The sequence below is a fragment of the Bubalus kerabau genome, chromosome 13 (assembly GCF_029407905.1).
Source record: "Bubalus kerabau isolate K-KA32 ecotype Philippines breed swamp buffalo chromosome 13, PCC_UOA_SB_1v2, whole genome shotgun sequence".
Taxonomy (NCBI): domain Eukaryota; kingdom Metazoa; phylum Chordata; class Mammalia; order Artiodactyla; family Bovidae; genus Bubalus; species Bubalus kerabau.
Window position 1 is genome coordinate 32,382,241 of NC_073636.1, and position 23,846 is coordinate 32,406,086.

The 23,846-nt window shown below is 39.1% G+C and overlaps 1 long non-coding RNA gene across 1 annotated transcript in view; it reads right to left on the reverse strand.

The window, feature by feature from the left end:
- LOC129625490 (uncharacterized) overlaps window positions 1–12,495 on the reverse strand; it is a 49,238-nt gene extending 36,743 nt beyond the window's left edge. Inside the window, exon 1 of the long non-coding RNA XR_008701469.1 lies at window positions 12,166–12,495. This is a non-coding gene — a long non-coding RNA (uncharacterized LOC129625490). The remainder of the gene's footprint in view (window positions 1–12,165) is intronic.
- Between the last annotated feature and the right edge of the window lie 11,351 nt (window positions 12,496–23,846).

Sequence of the window (23,846 nt, forward strand, 5' to 3'; positions counted from 1 at the left end):
ATGTACTAAGAGTTGAATTTCTAGATAGTTTTTATTAACACTTGTTGTATGTTATTAAAATTATAATGATTCTGCTGGGCTTGAACTGGTATCACATATTGGTTTTGGTCTTCATTTCCCCAATCATAATGTTGAAATATCTCTTCATGTGATCATTAGTCATTTGCATATCCTCTTTATGGAAATATCTATTCCAATCTTCTGCTTATTTGTTAATTGAGTTACTTATCTTTTTATTGCTGAGTCTTAAGAATTCTTCACATATCCTGGACACAAGTCCCTTATAATATATGATTTGCAACTTTTTTCCCATACTGTGGGTATGTTATTAATTTTTCTAAACCAAATACACTGTATACATGCTTATTCAAGATTATAACAATGCCAGGAAAATTAACTGTGGATATTATTCCTTTCATATTTGTATTTTTCTTTCCATTTATTTTTTTCTTTTTGAAGTTCAATATTACCATTCTAAAATTATTTAATATGTGATTGTCAAAGACAAATCTTGACACTGAATACATAGTGGAACTCCTCTCTATAAAACACTTGGCTCTTTTTATCCTGCACAGTAGTTTTCCTTTCTTTGCTTCTGTAACAAACCCCTGCAAAAAAGACTTTTCTAATAAATGCTCTCATCTTGTGTCTCTTACTCATAAAATTGAAGATAATACCCCATCTTGTAGCTCTAGGTAGTCCCCATGGGTCACTTCTCTCAAAATTCAGAACAACTGAGAATGAACTTCTTGCTCTATCTGCTAAAGGCTGCTTTTTTCTTTCCTGCTGTCAGTAGTTGCTACTGTGCTTTTTTAAACATGAAAATCTTTCTAGGAGCCATAATCCCTAACTGTGCAGGTGATCATCTCTGAATATGCTGTCTCAAATTTTTAATTTTTATTTAAAGGATCACAAAAATAAGTGTCCAGGAATAAAATGATTGCAGGTACTCTTCATTTCTTTTTTAGATCTACCCATTATTCTTCACTCTGTTTTCAGAAAGCTATTGCTTGCATGCATGCTCAGGTGTGTCTAACTCTTTGCAGCCCTATGGACCATAGCCCACCAGGCTCCTCTGTCTATGGGATTTTCTAGGCAATAATACTGGAGTGGGTTGACATTTCCTCTGCCAGAGAATATTCCCAACCCAGGGATCAAACCTATGTCTCTTGCCCCTCCTGCATTGCAGGTGGATTCTTTACCACTGAGCCATCAGGGAAACCCCTCAGAAAGCTATTGACATACTATCAAATCAGTATCTTATTTCTTTCAGTAGCTTTTACTATGACCAGATAACTATAATCGATCTTTATTCTGCTTTTAATACTTTTTCACTCTTTGGACCTTTCTTAAAACCTAAACTGTTGGCATTTAAGGTCTTTTCTCAATACTCCTAGGAGGCATTTTGAAAAAATGGTTTCCATAGCAAAATACATCCTCACTCTGAAAAGGGAGTATTTGCATCCTCTGGTGATCATGCAGCATGTGTGCAATGCTAAGTTGCTTCAGTCGTGTCACTGTTTGCACCCTATGGACTATAGCTCACCAGGCTCCTCTGTCCATGGGATTCTCCAGGCAAGTCATGCAGTCTGAAGTTCTAATTATTTAATAAGGCAAAGCAAGAGTCTTCTCTGTTGTAAAATTATTGTCCATGACTTAAGTTAAATTTCCCAATTGTTACTAGAGATTTTAAGGACATATTTTTACCCTCAAAGCCTATATAGTTGATTCCATTATCATTTCTGTATATTTGACTCTCACTCATATAAAATTATCAGAAAGTTCCATTTTGGCTTATGAAATTGGTTAGTGAAATTTTCAGTGAGGTAACTAAGAGGATTACTGGACATCCACATAATGAAACATTACATAAGGGACTACTACAAGCAAATATATGCCAATAAAATGGACATCCTAGAAGAAATGAGAAATTCTTAGAAAGGTACAATCTCCCAAGACTGAACCAGGAGGAAACAAAAAATATGAACAGATCAATTACAAGTACTGAAACTGAATCTGTCACTTAAGAACTCCCAACTAACAAAAGTCCAGGACCAGATGGCTTTACAGGTGAATTCTACCAAGCATTTAGAGATGACTTAACGCCTATCCTTCTGAAACTATTTTAAAATTTTTCAGAGGAGAGAACAGTTCTAAACTCATTACCTGACTATTGGAAAAACCATAGCTTTGACTAGACAGACTTCTGTTGGCAAAGTGATGTCTCTGCTTTTTAATACTAGGTTTGTCATAGCTTTCCTTCCAAGGAGTAAACGGCTTTCGATTTCATGGCTGTAGTCACTGTCTGCAATGATTTTGGAGCCCAAGAAGATAAAATGTGTTGCATCCACTTTTTCCCCTTCTATTTGCCATGAAGTGATGGGACTGGATGCCATGATCTTAGTTTTTTTGAATGTTGAGTTTTAAGCCAGCTTTTTCACTCTCCTCTTTCACTCTCATCAAAAGACTCTTCAGTTCCTCTTCACTTTCTGCCATTAGCGTGGTATCACCTGCGTATCTAAGGCTGTTGATATTTCTCCCAGTAATCTTAATCCCAGTTTATGATTCATCCAGCCTGGCACTTTGCAGGATGTATTCTGCATATAAGGCTTCCCTGATGGCTCAGGGGTAAAGAATCTACAAGGGAGGCAAGAATCTACAATGGAGAAGAGACAGTCTCTTCAACAAGTGGTGCTAGGAAAACTGGACAGCTACATGTAAAAGTATGAAGTTAGAACATTCTTTAATACCATATACAAAAATAAACTCAAAATAGATCAAAGACCTAAATGTAATACCAGATACTATAAAACTCTTAGAGGAAAATTTGGGCAGAATACTCTTTGACATAAAGCTCAGCAATTTTTTTGGATCCATCTCCTACATTGATGGAAATAAAAGTCAAAATAAACAAACAGACCTTAAACATGAAAGCTTTTGCACAGCAAAGAAAACCATAAAAAAACCAAAAAGACAACCTACAGAATGGGAGAAAATATTTGTAAATGATGTGACCAACAAAGGATTACTCTCCAAAATATACTAACAGCTCATACAGTTCAATGTCAAAAAAACAAAAAACCCTCAAAAAATGGACAGAGGATCTAAATAGACATCTCTCCAAAGACATATAGATGGCTAAAAGGCACATTAAAAGGTGCTCAACACTGCTAATTACTAGAAAAATGCAAATCAAAACTACAATGAGATATCACTTCATACTGGTTAGAACGGCCATCATCAAAATGTCTACAAATAACAATTGCTGGAGAGGGTGTGGAAAAAAAGGAATCCTCCTACTGTTAATGGGAATGTAAATTGGTACAGCCACTATGGAGAACAGTATAGAGATTCTTTTAAAAACTAAAAAGTAGAGCTACTATATGATCTAGCAATCCCACTCCTGAGCATACAGCCAGACAAAACTATAATTCAAAAAGATAGTATGTTACCCGCAGGCTCAAGCAGCACTATTCATAATAACCAAGACATGGAAACAATCTAAAAGTCTATAAATAGATGAATGGATAAAGAAGATGTGATACACATATGCTATGGAATATTACCTCAGCCATAAAAAAAGAATGAAATATTGCCATTTGCAGCAACATGGATGCAACCAGAGATTATCATACCAAGTGAAGTATGATAGTGAAAGTCAGATAGTGAAGTCAGAAATAGAAAGAAAATACCATATAATATTACTTATCTGTAGAATCTAAAATATGACACAAATGAACTTATGTATGAAATGGAAAAAGACTCACAGACATAGAGAACAGATTTGTGGTTGCCAAGGGGAAGGGGATTGGGTGAGGAATGGAGTGGGAGGTTGGGGTTAGCAGATGTAAGCTTTTATATATAAAATGGATAAATAACAAGGTCCTACTCTATATCACAAAGAACTATATTCAATATCTTACCATAAACCATAATGGAAAAGAGTATTTTAAAAGAATAATATATATGTAACATATATAACAGAATCATTTTGCTGTACAGTAGAAATTAATACAACATTGTAAATCAACTTCAACAACAAAAAAGTCCTCCAAGAGCCTGAATGGGCATGTGTGCATCTCTCTCTCACACCTTTGGGACACTGATGAGTCTTGGCACACCCTATTCTTCTGGGAGTCATTAAAAATAAAAACAACAGCTTGGACAAATACAAATGTAACCAGAAGGTTGAGCTGGGCTGACTGGAGAAGTTCACCACCTACATGAGGCCAGACTATGAAGACTGGGAGAGGTGACTGTTTTATTTAATGTGAAGAAATCAACACAGAGAGAAAAGGAAAATGAAGAAACAGGAGAATATGTTCCAAACAAAAGAATAAGTGTCTGGAAACTGATCTATGTGACAGAGCATTCATAGTAACAGTCATAAAGATACTACTGAAGTCAGGATAGCAGTGCCTGAACAAAGTGAGAAGCTTAACAAAGAAATCGAAAATACTTTAAAAGTACCAATCAGAAACCACAGCATTGAAGAACACACTAACTGAACTGAAAAATTCAACAGAGAAGTTCAATAGCAGACTCAATCAAGTGGAAGAAAGGGTTACCAATCTTGAAGGTATGTTGGTGAAAATTATCCAGTCGGAGGAACAAAAAGAAAAGAGAATGAAAAGGAGTGATGGTAGCTTAAGGGACTTAGGGAACACCATAAATATTTTTCTCACTAGATTTTTCTTTCTGTTTCATCCAAGGTTTTAGAAAGACGTATATTTTAAACTTAAGCCACAGCATTTCCACTTTCTGTTGCAAAATTGCTACATGGCTTTTAAAGAGACTAAATCATATAATACATTAAATCTAAGGCTATTTATCAAAATGATAAATGAATAGGAATGCATTTAAAACACATTGTTAACAGTTTCCTGGAAAAGGACTGGGTAAGTTCCTTTCCCTAGGAAGTAATGAACTAAAAATGAACATAAACAAACTTAACACTAATAATTTTAATTTGCATAATGTCTAATAAAAAGTGCTTTCAAACTGCCTGAAGGAGGGTTTATAAAGCACACAGAAATAGTAAAACTATACTACTTGTTAAATTAAAAGCTGTGCTAAGTCGCTTTAGTCGTATCCGACTCTGAGACCCTATGAACTGTAGCTCAGCTGGTAAAGGATCGGCCTGCAATGCAGGAGACCCCAGTTCAATTCCCGGGTCGGGAAGATCCTCTGGAGAAGGGATAGGCTACCCACTCCAGTATTGTTGGGCTTCCCCGGTGGCTCAGACCATAAAGAATCCACCTCCAACGCGAGAGACCTGGGCTTGACCCCTGGGTTGGGAAGATCCCCTGAAGGAGGGCATGGCAACCCACTCCAGTATTCTTGCCTGGAGAATCCTCATAGGCAGAAGGGCCTGGTGGACTGTAGTCCATGGGGTCCATGGGGTTGCAAAGAGTGGGACACAACTGAGAAACTAAACACAGCACATGGACTGTAATTCACCAGGCTCCTCTGTCCACGGGGATTCTCCTGGCAAGAATACTGGAGTGAGTTGCTGTGCCCTCCTCCAGGGGATCTTCCCCACCCAGGGATTGAATCTGCATCTCTAAAGTCTCCTGCATTGTCAGGCAGGCTCTTTACCACTAGTGCCACCTGGGAAGCCCAAATTAAAAGTTAGGGAATATAATTCAATTTTTATTCTGTTTGGTCCATATGTCTTAGCATTCACCTGCCTTTGTATCCTTAGATGTTCAAGACAGATAATGTTAATGATCTATTGTGTTTTGTTGTAATGAAGAAAAATCTAAGACTATGTACTTTAAATCACAAGATGAATACAAATTACTATCTGATTAATAATGAATGACTTTTAGCCAGGTTTCTATCCCTATCCTGACATCTGAGGTTTCCAAAGTGCTTTGGAGGAGCCTTTTGGTACTTTGAAAAGAATAACAAGAAACTCAAAAGTGTGAAGTTGCAAAAACCATTATTTTAAGAGCATGATCCATATATAGTACCTCAAAATAAGCCCTTACCTTTCCTTTTCTGTGACACAGCTGTCATCTTAGCTTTGACCATGACTGTTAATTTAGTCAATGACTACTACAATTCCAGCTGAGCAAAAGAAACTGTAGTTCATTAAAATCCATTTCTCAATTCAAACAACTGCCAGCCATACAAGCTGTCCTTGCAATTAAGGAAATGTAAAGTGATCCCCCCACAGAGAGAAATGAAGTCAAGTCAGAAGCTAGGCCAACAAATCATTTTCTCCTTACAGCTTCCCAGAAAAGCTTTGGCAAGGGACATGACCACACCATGAACTAGAATAAATAGGTGAAGGTTAGTGTGTATCATGCCTCTGTATATTCACCACGCAAAAGAACTTTTCCCTTGGACTGCCCTAGATTTTGGATTCTGTGCAGATTCTATATGCTTTCACTAATTCTGCTACAATTAAGTTTTATATTATCAAGAAATTTGGAAAGTCTTAAGAATGATCACAACATTGGGTATATTAAGTCTTCAGTACTTTCCTTCTGAATGGCCTTCATTATAAATTTAAATAAGCCCCAGGCAGCTATAATTCTACTTTTCAATGCATTCTCATAACTGAACTATAAATTTCTTTGCACTTGAAGTAATCCTTTTTTTGTCTTTCAGCCTAAGAAAATATGAATTCTGCATGCAGTTACTGCAGTGTTTATTCAAAAAGTCATGTATCCCAAGTCTTTCTGAAAAACAAAATTATTTTATTAAACATCACTCTGCTACCTTCCTGATAGCATTTTTTCATGTCCTTAATTTTAATACCTTTTAAGGTTGTTTGCCTGATTTGTTTTAGGGAAAAATATGAGAACCTGAATTTAGTTCACTGTCATGAATGACTCATTTTGAAGTCTTATTTAAATCAGATATTAATAATCAAAAACAAATTTAATGCTCTATCAAGTTTGACAATTCAGAAGCCATTTGGAATCCATGAAGTCCATAGAGAAATGTAGGCTAATTATTACATGAATGCCAAACAATTTACCAGCTCACTAGTTTTATCCCAATCCAACAATTTAAAACCAACTTCTGCGTTCTTCCTCACCTCTCCCTCTTTCTGACACAGACATAACAACACACAGACACTAACACATACTCATCCATTATTTGAGAGACTTAAGTCAATCTAATTAGATGCAGAAAATTAAGTGGTTGATTTCTCCTTTTACCACACATTGTACCATTACAACTACCCCCCTATACAGAATTGACACAGAGATAAATATACAGACCAAGAGAATAAAACACAAAGGCTCAGGACTTCCCTGGTGGTCCAGTGGTTAAGAACCCGCCTTGCAATCCAGGGGACGTGGGTTCAATCCCTGATTGGGGAACTACGATCCCACATGTTGTGGGGCAACTAAGCTTACACACCACAGCTAGAGAAGCTGGGACCACAATGAAGATCCCACATGCTGCAACTAAACCATATATATATATATATATATATATATATATATATACACATACACACACAAAGTCTCAAAGAGATTCCGCTATACATGAATTTCTACGGTTCCAAATTTTAAACTGAAACATCACAATGGGAAGTATAAACAGCCTGTGTACACAGAAGCACTTGTGTTCATGCAGAGGGGAGTATGGAAAACCTACAGTCACAAGAAACAAGAGAGAGGAAAAGAAATTGCAGCAAAACCAACAGACAAATATCTCCACCAGATCAACAGCTCTTTCAAATTTATAAAGAAAATGTCAGGAATTCTATACATGCAAACAATGAAAATATGTTCAGCTCAGTAATCATCAAGAAGACAACTCTAAAAATACCATTTATACCTACATATTAAATGAGTTTCAGAAAATGTTTTACAAATGCTGGTGAGGCTGGAAAACAAAGGTAAAGTTAATAGCAGTGAAAATTAATATAGGGGCTTCCCTGGTGGCTCAGTGGTAAAGAATCCACCTGCCAGTGCAGGAGACATGGGTTTGATCCCTTTTCCAAGAAGGTCCCACACGCCATGGAGTAACTAAGCCCATTTGCCACAGCTGTTAAGCCTGTACTCTAGAGCCTGGGAGCTGCTGAGCCCACATGCCACAACTACTGAAGCACATGCGCCCTAGAGCCCATGCTCTGCAATTTAAGAAGCCACCACAGTGAGAAGCTCCCACATCACAACTAGAGAGTATGTCTCCACTCACTGCAACTAGAAGAGAACCCCAGCACATCCAAAAATAAATAAATAACATTTATATGTGACAGGGGAGCCTGGTGGGCTGCCGTCTATGGGGTCGCAGAGTCGGACACGACTGAAGCGACTAAGCAGCAGCAGCAGCATACTAGTACATATATTATAATATAATATAAAATTATTATTATATCTAACAATATATACTAATATATATACTAATATACTAGTATATATAATAATATAATATATACTATATACTAATACATATTAGAAAATTAGTATAAATGTCTGAAAAGCAACACAACCCAAAAAATGCATTCAGAGTTATTAAAGCATTCATACTATTGAACCAGTAAAGTAACTGATATATATTTATTCCAAGAAAATAATACAGTAGAAGAAAAAAACTCTGCTGAAATGTGTTCACTTCAGATTTATATAATACTGCAACTGCTTAATTATAAAAAAAAATTTAAAAGATGAAAATATTATCTGCTAGAATTTGCTCACTGCAGTCATATATGAACATGAAGGAAGAGAGCTTAGCATCAAATCAAATTAATATCCAAAAAGAGAGAAATTATGGAAATAGTATTGGTTCCATGAAATATGACATAGTTATTTTAAATCATTATAATTGCTACACAAGTGCTTAAACAAAAACTTGTACATGAATATTCATAGCAGCCTAGTTGACACTGGCCCAATAGTAGAAACAATTTAAATGTCCATCAGTAAATGAATGAATAAGCAAAAGAGGGTATATCTATAAACTTCCATTATTATTCTGCCATATACAAAAATAGAGTAACATAGCACAGTGGCTGTGAAAAACAGTATGGTGGTTCATCAAAAACTTAAAAATAAATTAACATATTATCCATCAATTCCACTTCAGGGCATGTACTTTCAAAAGGTTTGAAAGTAGAGAGTGAAACAGATATTTGTACATCTGTATTCAGAGCAGCATTATTCACATTGGCCAAAGGTAGAAGCAACCCATGAAAGTGTCCATGGACAGATGAAACAATAAACAAAATCTGATATGTACACATTCGGCCTTAAAAACTAAGGAAAAATCAGACACATGCTACAACATGTATAAAATTTAGAGTCCTTATGCTAAATGAAATAACCCCATCACCAAAGGATGAATATTATGATTCCACTTCTATGAGGTATCCAGAGAAATGAAACTCAGAGTTAGAAGGCAGAATGGGGTTGACAAGGGTTGAAGAAATTTAGTGCTTAATGGATGCAGTTTCACTTGGAAAAAAAGAAAAAGTATGAAAAATGGATGGTGAGGATATTTGTGCAACAATGTAAATGCAGCTCATGTCATAGAAACACATACTTTAGATGCTTTAAACAGTAAATGTTATATTTGACAGCTTTAATCACCATAGAAAATATGAACGAAGTACCGGTACATGTTACAACATGCAGAACATGGACAAGATCCTAAGGGAAAGAAGCTATACAAAAAAGGCCACGCAGGTCATATTCAGCTGTGTGCTTTAAATCCATCAGGGTTGTGAAAATGAGGGAAAGTCTCAAGAACATTTTCAGAAAAAGAAAACTCGATTAGAATGGCAGGACACTTTCATGCTTTGCAGCAGGTGGTGAAAATGGAAGTGGGCCTGAGGATTAAATTAGAAAGTGAAAACCATAATGATTTCTCATTTGAGGGTTATGTGGGTGTTCCCTGGGAGAATGTCCTTTTTGGGGTAAAGCACAATGGAAGTTGTCATGTAAACCGGCACAGGTGGTAAATTAATGATGACTGGACATCTGAACCTACAAATGAAGAGGACATTGTACTTCTATTGCAAGTTTTCTGTAGGTTTGAAGTTACTAGAAAGCAAATAACTTTTCAAAACAAACATGTCAATACCATGCCAGAAAAGTAGATAAGACATCAAACTTCATGTTAGGGGACAAGCCATATCCAGACTCAGTTCACCCCAAAGGGTTAAGCTAATTACTCTTGTAGGAATCCACATATAATGTTCCCACAGCACCTTTTAATGTTAGTAGTCACTATGTCTTGGGTGTTGTGAATGAGTTGGTGTACAGCAGAAACAACTGTATTTTTTTATTACAATTTTCACATTGAATCACCAAAAGGTAGAAGTAATACATGAACTGAGTAAAGTTGCATGATATAAAAGTACTACACAAAAATCAGTTGAGCTTTTTTAAACACTAATAAAGAAGCAGAAGTATCAGAAAAATTAAGAAAACGATCCCACTCACAACTGCATCAAAAAGAACAAAATACCCAGGTATACATCTAAACAGTGATGTGAAAGACCTGCACAATGAAAACTGTAGGACCCTTGTAAAGAAACCGAAGAAGAAACAAAGAACTAAAAAAAATTTCTTTGGTCAGGAATTGGAAGAATATTGTTAAAACATTCATCTAGGGTTTTCCCTGGCGGTCCAGTGGTTAAGATTCACATTCCAATGCAGAGGGTGCAGACTCAATCCTGGATCAGGGAGCTAAGATCCCACATACCTCAGGGCCAAAAAGCAAAAACATAAAACAGAAGCCATCTGTAAAAAATTCAAAAGACTTTAAAAATGGTCCACATTAAAAAAAAAAAATCTTAAGAAAAAAGTTCATCCAGCCAAAGCACTGGATATATTCAATCTTGAACAAAATGAAAATGGCATTTTTCACAAAAACAGAACAAACAGTCCTCTCAGTTGTATAGAACCAAAATGGACCCCAAAGAGTCAAAGCTATTCTAAGAAAGAACACAGCTGGAGTCAACTTTGCTCCCTGACTTCAAACTACATTGTGAAGCTATGGAGCCAAAACAGGGTGGAACTGGCATAAAAACAGGCACCAGAGGAACAGAACACAGAGCCCAGAAATCAACCCACACGTCTATGGTCCGTTGGGCTTTTCTGATGGCTCCATGATAAAGAATCCGCCTGCTAAGGCAGGAGACGAAGGTTCGATCCCTGAGTCAGGAAGATACCCTGGAGAAGGAAATGGCCACTTACTCCATTATTCATGCCTGGAAAATCCCATGGACAGAGGCACCTGGTGGGCTACTGTCCACAGGGTCACAAAAGAGTCACAATTTAGCAATGAAAACAACAACAACAATCTGGTCCATTAATTTATATCAAAGTTGCCAAGGTCATATACTGCAGAAAATTCCTTCAAAAATGATGGCAAGGTAATACTGTAATATTTCAAGGTCCTGGCTAATGCAAAGAAAGCAAAACAAAAATAAGGGTTAGCACAAGGAAGGAAGAAATAATTAGTCATTATTTAGAAAGTATCTGTAAAATCAGGTACAGAATCAAAGTCTTTAAAATTAAGAAGCATTCAAAAGGATAACACCTCCAACATTAATTTAAAATCCAGTGTTATTTCACGTTATCACAAAAGACCCTATACAACATATTTTTTTAAATATTAGAAACTGTGGTGGCTTTATATGCTATCAACCTACCAAAGTTGGAATGATATTTTGAAAAATTTCTCTTTAGGTTCAAAACATGGTCAGCTATGATAGAAATTAGAATGAAATTTGAAAGGTTGAAATAAAACAGAAAACATGTTTTATGTTCTGAAAAAAAAAAAAACAACAACCAAAAAATGATGCCAAGGAAACTAGATACCACACACCAGCAGACCACCACCTGTTTGACACCAGGGACGGGTTTGGAGGAAGACAATTTTCCCACAGACCAGGGAAGTGTGGGGATAGTTTCGGGATGATTGAAGCACCTTACATCGATTGTGCCCTTTATTTCTAATCTATTGCCGTCACCGATCTGACAGGAAGTACCGGTCTGTGGCCCCAAGGTTAGAGACCCCATCACACACCACCGAGACACACTAGCAACTGTCTGCACGACAGCCAAAAAACTACCTGAAACCCACACTTATCCACACCAAGCCCTTCCTCTGGGGGCTCCTATGAAAATTAACCCCTCCCTCCTCAGCAGCCAGCCACATTCAGGAAGCTGCTCCCCAATTTTTCTTCACCTTTTAGTCCAGCAGTCGCTCCCCACAGCGGGTCCTGAAGACACTGGGTTCCTGTCTGCGTGGACAGGACCCAGAGTTTTCCAGAAGCTGAAGCCTCAGTGTGTTCTGAGGACAACGACCTCCTGTCTGTGTCCCCTCAGCCAGGCGTCGTCCAGAACCCAAAGCCGTGGAGACTCCCAGATCCAGGTCAACCAAAGTTGTGACGATAACTGGCCTTGCAGGAGGCCACAAGTTACTATGAGATTCCTTGAAAAGAGGTTGTGGGTCCTGAGGCCGACATGGTGCGTAGCGGGAGGACCGACCTGGTTTCACAGGTGGGTTGGCCTCCTGGGGTCCGTCCGTTAAGGGCGGGGCTGTGATAAGCAGGGCGGGGCTGTGATGAGCGGGGCGGGGCTGCCATGGGCGGGGTTGGAGCGGGGTGGGGCAGGGTGAGGCGGGGCTGGGGCAGGATCGCTCCGCCCATCCCTCGGGGCTCTAGGGCAGCTTAGCTGCAGCAGACTGGAGATACGCAGCCTGGGGTTGGGGCTCCGCGGGGACCTGGGATCCATTGCACGCGAGCGGCACAGTCAAAAACATTAAAAAAAAAATAAAACTGGAGGCCCCTTTATCAAAAGGCACCAGCCCATGGTCACCTTATAGAAAAAGCAAATCTGTGATATATCTATTTCCTTTGAAAAATAAGGAAGTTCTTCACCAGCCTGTTTGCTTTACCTCCTGGGCACCAGCATCTTCAGTATTTGCTTTGGCTTTATGAAAAAGTCTTTGCCAGTGGAACCTCTGTGAATGCCACGGTCACATCCGGCCCATAAAACTTCCTACATGTGAATCTGTACGTCTTTTCTGTTGGGCTCCCTGGATACAGACAGGCTCATTGTTCTCCGATGCCGTATGTGAAATATGACACAGCCATGGGAGAGAAAGAGTCTGGATTCCCCAGTCACTGTTGGGAGCGAGCTGCTCACAATCCATTGTTGACCTTATAGTAAGTTGCTAAGACATTTGTATACACTAGTTAGAAGAACTAGTTTTCCTCTACTACCCCTTGACTTTTTGTTTGAGGTTTCTAATTAACTTTAGCAAGCAGTTAGTAAGAAATAAGCTGAACCTTTGTCCTACAAAAATTCCACGTCAGAACTTTGTAGTTCCCATGCACATAACCCTGATTCTATAAGGATAACCCTTTCCCTAAGGATGTTAATTCGACTTAGCATGGCAATAATTTTGCAGTATGTACTTAGGCTGGATTATTGTTGTACATCTGAAACCAATATAATGTTATAGGTCAGTTATATTTCAATTAAAAAGAAAACTTCCAATTTCTTCTCTGCCACACCCCTTCTTCTTATGTTTTCACCTAAGCTAAAACTCATAGTTTTGGTGTTTAAATATCATATCAATAAGTGTTTGAAAATGCTCTACCTGATATGTATGGAAGCAGGAGCATCACTGGTTGACTGCTCCACAACCAGTTAAACCAGGGGTGTTTGGCAGACATAGGTAACCTGTCTAGCAGCCAAAGGAAGGTCAAGAGCAAGGAAAAAGATGTCTAAGAGTTTATGGCCAGGAAATACATTCATGTGTTGAAATTCAATCCCTGTGTCTCTTATGATTCAAAGAGTTTAAAAGTCATTGTGGTTTGGAAAATTCCAAGAGTTCAAAGGCTTTGAAGGAGAAGGCTAAAAAGAGTGGTCCAATTTCTTGGCGCCACCAGATTGAGTTGACAGAGTGTACTGTCCTCAGCAGGGATGATAACACTTAGAGACACAGGCCACCACTGGCAATCTCCTCCCATGCAGACGTCACTCTTGATCTTGGCATGATTCTGAGTCCTCGGCATAGCACCCCAGCAGCCACTAACCATCAATCAGTGAGTTGAACATGAGAGATTGCCTCCGCTGCTCCAAAGCCTAGGAATTTTCTCTAAAAATCCTGCAACTGTAGTTCGAGGCTGTTTGTCCTCAGACAGTGGGGAGGGCCTTACAGAGCTGACAAAATTATTTAAGTGCCTTAAATACACAGGAGCACAGAATTAGAAACGGGAACTTTCAAAGCAAAAAGGAAAATACTTTCAAAATCTTAAAAATCACAAATGGCATCATTAACTTTACCTGCTACAAATAAAACAGAAGTGTGTAACTTTCCATCTATGTTTAACTTATCAATTCAATTAATCTAATCAAAATTGATGTGATCAAAGTATTATTTATTCTTTTTCAAAATTTTCATTGAGATGTAATTGATTTACAGTGTTGTGTTGGTTTCAGGTATACAGCAAAGTGAATTAGTTATACAAATATATATATGTATGTGTGTGTTAATCGCTCAATCATGTCTGACTCTTTGCTGACCCCACAGACTGTAGCCTGCCAGGCTTCTCTGTCCATGGGATTCTCCAGGCAAGAATACTGGAGTGGGTTGCCATTCCCTTCTCCAGAGGATCTTCCTGACCCAGGGCTTGAATAGATATATATATCTATTATATACGTCTATATCTGTCTATATTATATATGTCTATATCTGACATATATATATGTTTATATATATATAGTAATGTGTATATGTCAATTTAAATCTCCCAATTTATCCCTGCCCCCCTATACCCCCTGGTAACCATAGCCTATTTTCTACATCTGTAACTCTATTTCAGTTTTGTAGATAAGTTCATTTGTAGCCTTTTATTAGATTCCACAAATAAGATTTGTCTTTCTCTGTCTGACTTACTTCACTCAGTATGAAAATCTTCAGGTTCAGTATTAGTTATTTTTATACTTACCATATAATACTTGATAGTTTTTCTAGAAAAAGTACTATTAAAGAACACCCTAATTAAATATCAACTATAATATGACAACATGTATGGATTGCTTCATTCCCTTGTCACTACAGGTCCCCTTTCTATCACAATGTGCCCAGTTCAGAATGACCATCATACATTAGTTTTGTATCTACTCATATTTCATAATCTAGGCTCTTCCTACTCCTCCATCCTCATGTTCATCACTTCTTGGAGGGCACCTGTGTACCAGCCACAAAGAACTACTTGGAGTTTCCCAAACTCTTCTAGAATGGTACGCCCACGGCTGCAATAGCCTCTACCCAACATGACCCGTCCCATCTCTTCCACTTCCATGGAACCCAAACAAGCCTCCAAGACTCAGTCTCTGCCTGACCGCCTCTGTGGACTCTTTACTTGGGTTAGCTGCCTCTCTTCTGTGCCCCCCTCCACTCCATCATAGCATCCTCACAAAGCACTCAGCACACACAGTTTTAGTTGCAAGCTGACTTTTTAATGGACTGTGACACCCTTGAGGGTAGGTTAAACCTCCCATCTTTCCATGCCCAGAGCACAGGGTTAACATATAGTTGTTTAATGAATTTGTTATATGATTGGTTGGGTGATTTCTGCAGATCAGAGCTATTTTGAAATGATGCCCAAATCACTTGTTAACCTAACCACACACCTCAGAAATTTTTAGTTTGCAAAACTCAGTGAAGCAGCATGATTACTAAGATCTTGTAGATTTTAGATTTGTTAAGACTAGGCTTTTTTTTTTTTTTCAATTATAATTTACCAACAGTAGTTTACCAGAAATTCCTAATGAGGTGCTTCTCTTTACTCATTAGATGCTATTTATAATAGTCAAGACATGGAAAAAAACCTAAATGTCTACTGACAGATGAATGGATAAAAAAAGATTTTATATACACAATGGAATACTACTCAGCCATAAAAAAGAATGAAATAATGCCATTTGCAGCAACATGAATGGACTTAGAAATTATCATACTAAGTGAAGTAATTCAGGAAGAGAAAGAAATACCATATGATATTGCTTATATGTCAACTCAAAAATATGATACAGATCAACCTATCTACAAAACAGAAACAGACTCACAGACATAGAGAACAGACTTGTGGTTGCCAAGGAGGAGTGTGGAAAGGGAGGGTTGGACTGGGAAGTTGAGATTATCAGATGTGAGCTTTTATAAATAGAATGAATAAGCAGTAAGGATAAACTTTAATGCCTATCTTTCTAATGAAGACTTTAAGCTTCACCAGATAAGAATTCATCTTTTCCCTGGTGCATAAAAGTGTGGGTGAAGATTTGCGCTTAGGCTCTGAGATGATGACCAGCCAGTCTCCTGCCAGACTGGCCAACAACTGGAGAATGAGACCATGGACTTTTCCCTTACAACATCTCCAACACAGGCAAAGAAGTAGATTCCATGAGTCTCTCTTCTTGGACCAAAATAGCTGTAACAGGTGATCAGAGCCCTAATTCCCATGGCAATGACTTTTAGGCTAGGAATGCACTCTAAGGGTACATACTGTCTTAAAAGAATAAATCAAGCTAACCAGGGAAGGAAAGGAAAGACCTAAGGCAATTCTGATTGTTCTTTATCATCCAAAAAGGAAGATCCTCACCTGGAGTCTTTCTACTTCTAGAACAAGATCAGAAAACTACAGCCTGATTGCCAAACCCACCCACCACTCCTTGCTGTAAATATTTTTTTAATTAAAAAAATTATATTTTTCCTCCCCGACGTACTCACATTTCTTTGGGCCTCTACTTAGCACTCAATATTGATTGCTGTTTTTCAGTCGCTAAGTCATGTCTGACTCTTTGAGACCCCCATGAACTGCAGCACACTAGGCTTCCCTGTCCTTCACTATCTCCTGGAGTTTGCTCAAATTCATGTCCATTGAGTCAGTGATGCCATCCAACCATCTCATTCTCTGTTGCCCCCTTCTCCTCCTGCCCTCTATCTTTCCCAGCATCAGGGTCTTTTCCAATGAGTCGGCTCTTCACATCAGGTGACCAAAGTATTTGGAGCTTCAGCATCAGTGCTTCCAATGAATATTCAGGGTTGATATCCTTTAGGATTGACTGCTTTGATCTCCTTGCTGTCCAAGGGATGCTTTGATCTCCTTGCTGTCCAAGGGACTTTCAAGAGTCTTCTTCAGCACCACAATTCAAAAGTATTAATTCTTTGGTGCTCATCCTTCTTTATGGTCCAACTCTCACATCCGTATGACTATTGGAAAAAAACCATAACTTTGACTAGATAGACCTTTGTCAGCAAAGTGATATCTCTGTTTTTTAATACACTGTCTAGGTTCATCACGGAGAAGGCAATGGCACCCCACTCCAGCACTCTGGCCTGGAAAATCCCATGGATGGAGGAGCCTGGTAGGCTGCAGTCCATGAGGTCGCTAAGAGTCGGCCACGACTGAGTGACTTCATTTTCACTTTTCACTTTCATGCATTGGAGAAGGAAATGACAACCCACTCCAGTGTTCTTGCCTGGAGAATCCCAGGGACAGAGGAGCCTGGTAGGAGGCCGTCTGTGGGGTCGCACAGAGTCAGACACGACTGAAGCGATGTAGCAGCAGCAGCAGCAAGTTCATCATAACTTTTCTTCCAAAGAGCAAGCATCTTTTAATTTCATGGCTACAGTCACTGTCCACAGTGATTTTGGATCCCAAGAAAACAGTCTATCACTGCTTCCATTTTCCCCCCATCTATTTGCCCTGAAGTGTTGGGACCAGATCCCATGATCTTAATTTCTGGAATGTTGAATTAAAAAAAAAAAAAACTGTATTGGTTTTATATACATATATATGTATATATAAAGGATATATATATCCTTTTGGATAGTGGCCTTCTGTATGAGAATGCAGAGTTTTTTTTTATTGCCTACTCTCTACAGTGCCCAGCAGAGCACAGCTCAGAATAGATCCTCAATAAATATCCATGGTAGGCTTAAATTGCAAATTGCTCCTGCAGTGACAAGAGCCTTAATATTGAGAAAAGATTTTCAGAATTTGTGGTTGGTCCCCGCCCACACATAACCAGTACACACACATGTTATTTTTCAAATGCATTTTCTTTTATTGGGTATTATTATTATCATAGTCTGTTTAGAAAAAAAACCACCAAATCAATGTAAGTTTTTTAAAGGTCATATTCAGACACTCTCCATAAACATAAGCCTCTCTGGAGTAACATTTAGAAAATACTGCAAAGTAAATTAGATGTTTTGTTCCTTTGAGGCCAAGTATGTTTTCATTTCTGTGAGCAAATAAAAAAATATTGATTTTTCCCTTTCTTTTACTAAGAAAAATTCTTTAAAATACACTAGGCAAACTGCTTCCATGCTACAGAAAGCCAAATGTCTAAGGGCACTGAAATAGAAAAATTAGTACTGCATCTCATAACTTAAGGCTATCTGATGAATGCCGTGATTTGGAAACTTGAGGCTGGCTAGTTATTTTCCGCTTAATATCAGAAACACCTCCAGTACCCACTTCACTGCCATATATTAATATTATTGGCATGAATGTCTTTTCCTACTAGATTGCTGTCCTCAGAGCCTCACTTCACGCCTATGTATTGAAATTATTGGTATATTTTTCTTCACTATAAATTTCTTGAGGGTTATATTCTTGAAAGTTGTTGGAATTTATAAATGGATTTTTCCTCACTAGACTTTAAGTTCCTGGAGGGCAGGAACTGTCCTTTATGTATATTCCACCAGCACTGACCACTGATCTTTGCACAGAGCACTCACTCAACAAATGTGAAATTCATCTTACTGCCATGGCTACTACTCTGTTTGACTTCCTTTGTTTGCTAAAAGGACCTATCCCAGATATAGAATCTTGTATTAACTGTAACGGGACTTCCCTGGTGGCTCAGATGGTAAAGAATCTGCCTGCAATGCAGGAGGCCAGCTTTCAATCCCCAAGTCGAGAAGATCCCCTAGAGAAGGGAATGGCTACCCACTCCAGTATTCTTGCCTGGAAAATTCCATGGACAGAGGAGACTGGTGGGCTACAGCCCATGGGGTCGTAGAGAGTTGGACACAACTGAGTGGCTAACACACACACTTTCATTACCTGTAATGGAGGTTTAGAAGCTGTAGCAGAGATCCAAAGTAACAGTCATGTATTTATTTATAAACTTCTAATTTTATATTCAAGTATAGCCGACATAACGTGATAATTTCACATTGTGATAATTTCAAGTGGACAGCAAAGGGACTCAGCCATACATATACATGTATCCATTCTCCCCCAAACTCCCCTCCCATCCAGGCGGCTACAAAACATTGAGCAGAGTTACCCATGCTTTATGGTAGGTCCTTGTTAATCATCATAGTTTATTTATTTATTTATTTTTTGACTGCATTGCATGGCTTGAGGGATCTTAATTCCCTGACCAAAGATCGAACCCAGACCCTCAGCAATGAAAACACAGACTGCCGGGGAATTCCCCAAAGTAACAATATTTGAAATGGTCCAGGTGTAAGCTTCCCTCCAGGGGAGCCCTACCTGGGCAGGTGACTCTGGGATGCTGTGTACTCATTTTTCCTGATGTCTGCTGCATGATTCTATGGGGTCCTGTTCACACTGTGGACCCTGGGAAGGATACCCACTATGTCACGTCCAACTGCACAGTCGTATTCAGCAGTCCTGTACCAACTCCACAAAGAGAGAAATCCATGCTCCTATTTCCTACTGCTCTGTTATTTCTGGGGAGCTTCAAGCTGGATTGCTCCAAGCATCATGCTCCAAGATGGACTGCTGCCACTGCATCCACATTCCATTAAGAGCAAAATTACTGGAACCTGCATGTGTCACTGCTCTTCACATGCCATCATCTAGAACTTAGTCATACAGGCATGCCTGGATGTAAGGGACCCTGGGAAATATCTTTAGTCCCTGTGGCAAGTTGTAACTCAAGGGTTCAATTACCATAAAAGAGGAGAACAGATTTGGAGGATGACTGTAAGTCTCAATTACAAAGCAGAATGTCACCTTTCGTCACTTAATGTTTCTAGTTCTGCAATCTTTATTCCAGCTCTCAGCCTCCTCTATTCCTAATAACCAGGAGAACTTCATTTGCTGCCTGAATCTCTGCAGTATCACCTGTGAAGAATGACAGCTTTGTTTCTTTCTTCCTCATGCTTTTTCCTCCTCTTATTTCACTAGGCAGGACCTCCAGGCCAAAGCTGAATTGAAAACGTAATAGCGGACATATGTTTCCTGTTACGAGAAGGGAAACATTCACTAGAGCACTGGTCCCCAACCTTTTTGGCACCAGGGACTGGTTTCATGGAAGACAATTTTTCCACAGACAGGGGCGGATGGTGATTTCAGGATGAATCAAAGTGAAAGTGAAAGTCTCTCAGTCATGCCCGACTCTTTATAACCCCATGGACTGTAGCCTGCCAGGTTCCTCTGTCCATGGAATTCTCCAGGCCAGAATACTGGAGCGGATAGCCGTCCCCTTCTCCAGGGGATCTTTCCAACCCAGGGATCAAACCCAGGTCTCCTGCACTGCAGGTGGATTCTTTACTGTCTGAGTCAACAGGGATGATTCAAGTTCATTACATTTATTGTGCACTTTATTTCTATTGTTATTACATCAGCTCCACCTCGAGCATCAGGCATTAGATCCTGGAGGCTGGGAACCCCTTCCCTAGATCACCTTCATTCAGTATGACGTCTGCTGTGGATTTTTTGTAGATAAAAGGTATTTGTTAAAGAAAATCCCTTTCATTTTCAACTTAAAGCACAGGGTAGCTACAACCAAAGTTTTCTGAGTGATAAAGTACCTTTGGGACTCCAGGATGCCCTTTCTAATGCCTCCGAGATTTCTTTGGATACTTAGAGACTCAACAGTCTCCTGCTTGAGCCTTTCTATGAAACAAACTCTGGCTTTCAGTCAATAGGATATACATTTAAGACATTTAATCTCTATTAGCATAATGTTTTGTCATTTGTTTTATTCATTCATGTACTCTTTATTTCACAAAAGATTTTAGAAGATTTATTTATTATATATACCAAACTGGGAAAATAGAAATACAGATAGAAAATAACTTCATGGAATGTCTAGCTAGTATAGAAAATCATCACTAGGGTGTAAATAACACATAACTTTATACAGATCACATGCTATAGTATTATTAAATTTGACCTGTAAATTTTTTGGATGTTTTTTATAATCAGTTTTGCACTGACTGTAAGAAACAAGTGTATCAGTTATTCATAGAAAATAAAAGATTTCCTAGCACTTCAGTTCAGTTCAGTTCAGTCGCTCAGTTGTGTCTGACTCTTTGCGACCCCATGAATCACAGCACGCCAGACCTCCCTGTCCATCACCAACTCCCGGAGTTCACTCAAACTCATGTTCATCAAGTCAGTGACGCCATCCACCCATCTCACCCTCTGTTGTCCCCTTCTCCTCCTGCCCCCAATCCCTCCCAGCATCAGAGTCTTTTCCAATCAGTCAACTCTTCGCATGAGGTAGCCAAAGTATTGGAGTTTCAGCTTTAGCATCAGTCCTTCCAATGAACACCCAGGACTGATTTCCTTTAGAATAGACTGGCTGGATCTCCATGCAGTCCAAGGGACTCTCAACAGTCTTCTCTTGAGAGAAGTTCAAAAAGTATCAATTCAAAAGTACACCACAGTTCAAAAGCATCAATTCTTCGCTACTCAGCTTTCTTCACAGTCCAACTCTCACATCCATACATGACCACAGGAAAAACCATAACCTTGACTAGATGGACCTTTGTTGGCAAAGTAATGTCTCTGCTTTTGAATATGCTATCTAGGTTGGTCATAACTTTCCTTCCAAGGAGTAAGCATCTTTTCATTTCATGGCTGCAGTCACCATCTGCAGTGATGTTGGAGCCCAGAAAAATAAATTCTGACACTGTTTGCACTGTTTCCCCATCTATTTGCCATGAAGTGATGGGACCAGATGCCATAATCTTAGTTTTCTGAATGTTGAGCTTTAAGCTAACTTTTTCACTCTCCTCTTTCACTTTCATCAAGAGGCTTTTTAGTTCCTCTTCACTTTCTGCCATAAAGTTGGCGTCATCTGCATATCTAAGGTTATTGATATTTCTCCTGGCAATCTTGACTCCACCTTGTGCTTCTTCCATCCCAGCGCTTCTCATGATGTTTCCTAGCACTTAGGGTTTGGAAAAAATTCTTTAACGCTCTTCACATAGGTAATGTAGAGGATATTATCCATACTCTGAAAGAAATGCAGAAGCAGATTGCCTGTGATGGTTTATTGATTCCTTTAAGGTAAGAATAGGGCATTTCCAGAGCAAAACTCACTAAACACAATTTGGACTAAGCTACCTAAACATTTTGGACTAAGTAGCCAGTTACTAGTAAAGTAGCCAGTTAGCTAGTGAAGTAATGCTCAAAATTCTGCAAGCCAGACTTCAGCATTACGTGAACCGTGAACTTCCAGATGTTCAAGCTGGTTTTAGAAAAGGCAGAGGAACCAGAGATCAAATTGCCAACATCCACTGGATCATGGAAAAAGCAAGAGAGTTCCAGAAAAACATCTATTTCTGCTTTATTGACTATGCCAAAGCCTTTGACTGTGTGGATCACAATAAACTGTGGAAAATTCTGAAAGAGACCCAGACCACCTGACCTGCCTCTTGAGAAACCTATAGGCAGGTCAGGAAGCAACAGTTAGAACTGGACATGGAAAAACAGACTGGTTCCAAATAGGCAAAGGAGTACGTCAAGGCTGTATATTGTCACCCTGCTTATTTAACTTATATGCAGAGTACATCATGAGAATTGCTGGGCTAGAAGAAGCACAAGCTGGAGTCAAGACTGCTGGGAGAAATATCAATAACCTCAAATATACAGATGACACCACCCTTATGGCAGAAAGTGAAGAACTAAAGAGCCTCGTGATGAAAGTGAAAGAGGAGAATGAAAAAGTTGGCTTAAAGCTCAACATTCAGAAAACTAAGTTCATGTCATCCAGTCCCATCACTTCATGGCAAATAGATGGGGAAACAATGGCTGACTTTATTTTTGGCGCTCCAAAATCACAGCAGATGGTGATTGCAGCCATGAAATTAAAAGACGCTTACTCCTTGGAAGGAAAGTTATGACCAACCTAGACAGCATATTACAAAGCAGAGACATTACTTTGTCAACAAAGTTCCGTTCTAGTCAAGGCTATGGTTTTTCCAGTGGTCAGGTATGGATGTGAGAATGGACTATAAAGAAAGCTGAGCACTGAAGAATTGATGCTTTTGAACTGTGGTGTTGGAGAAGACTCTTGAGAGTCCCGTGGACTGCAAGGAGATCCAACCAGTCTATCCTAAAGTAGATCAGTCCTGGATATTCATTGGAAGGACTGATGTTGAAGCTGAAACTCCAATACTTTGGGCACCTGATGCGAAGAGCTGACTCATTGGAAAAGACCGTGATGCTGGGAAAGATTAAGGGCAGAAGAAGCGGATGACAGAGGATGAGATGGTTGGATGGCATCACCAACTCAATGGACATGAGTCTGGGTAGATTCCGGGAGTTGGTGATGGACAGGGAGGCCTGGCATGCTGCGGTTCATGGGGTCGCAAAAAGTTGGACACGACTGAGTGACTGAACTGAGCCAGTTACATTCCTCCTTGTTCTGAGGGGGTGGGACATGCAAAATTTTTGTTAAGCTATAATCTTAAAACTTTCTTCAAATAAGTTTGTAAATCTCCTTTCTAGGATTTGTTTCAGTATGACTTGTGCAGTGCACATTTGAGTTGCAATACATTTCTGGTAAAGGCTTCCTGTGACTACTTAAAGAAAGACTTAGAGACATCCCCAGTGGGGCAGTGGTTAAGACTCCCTGCTT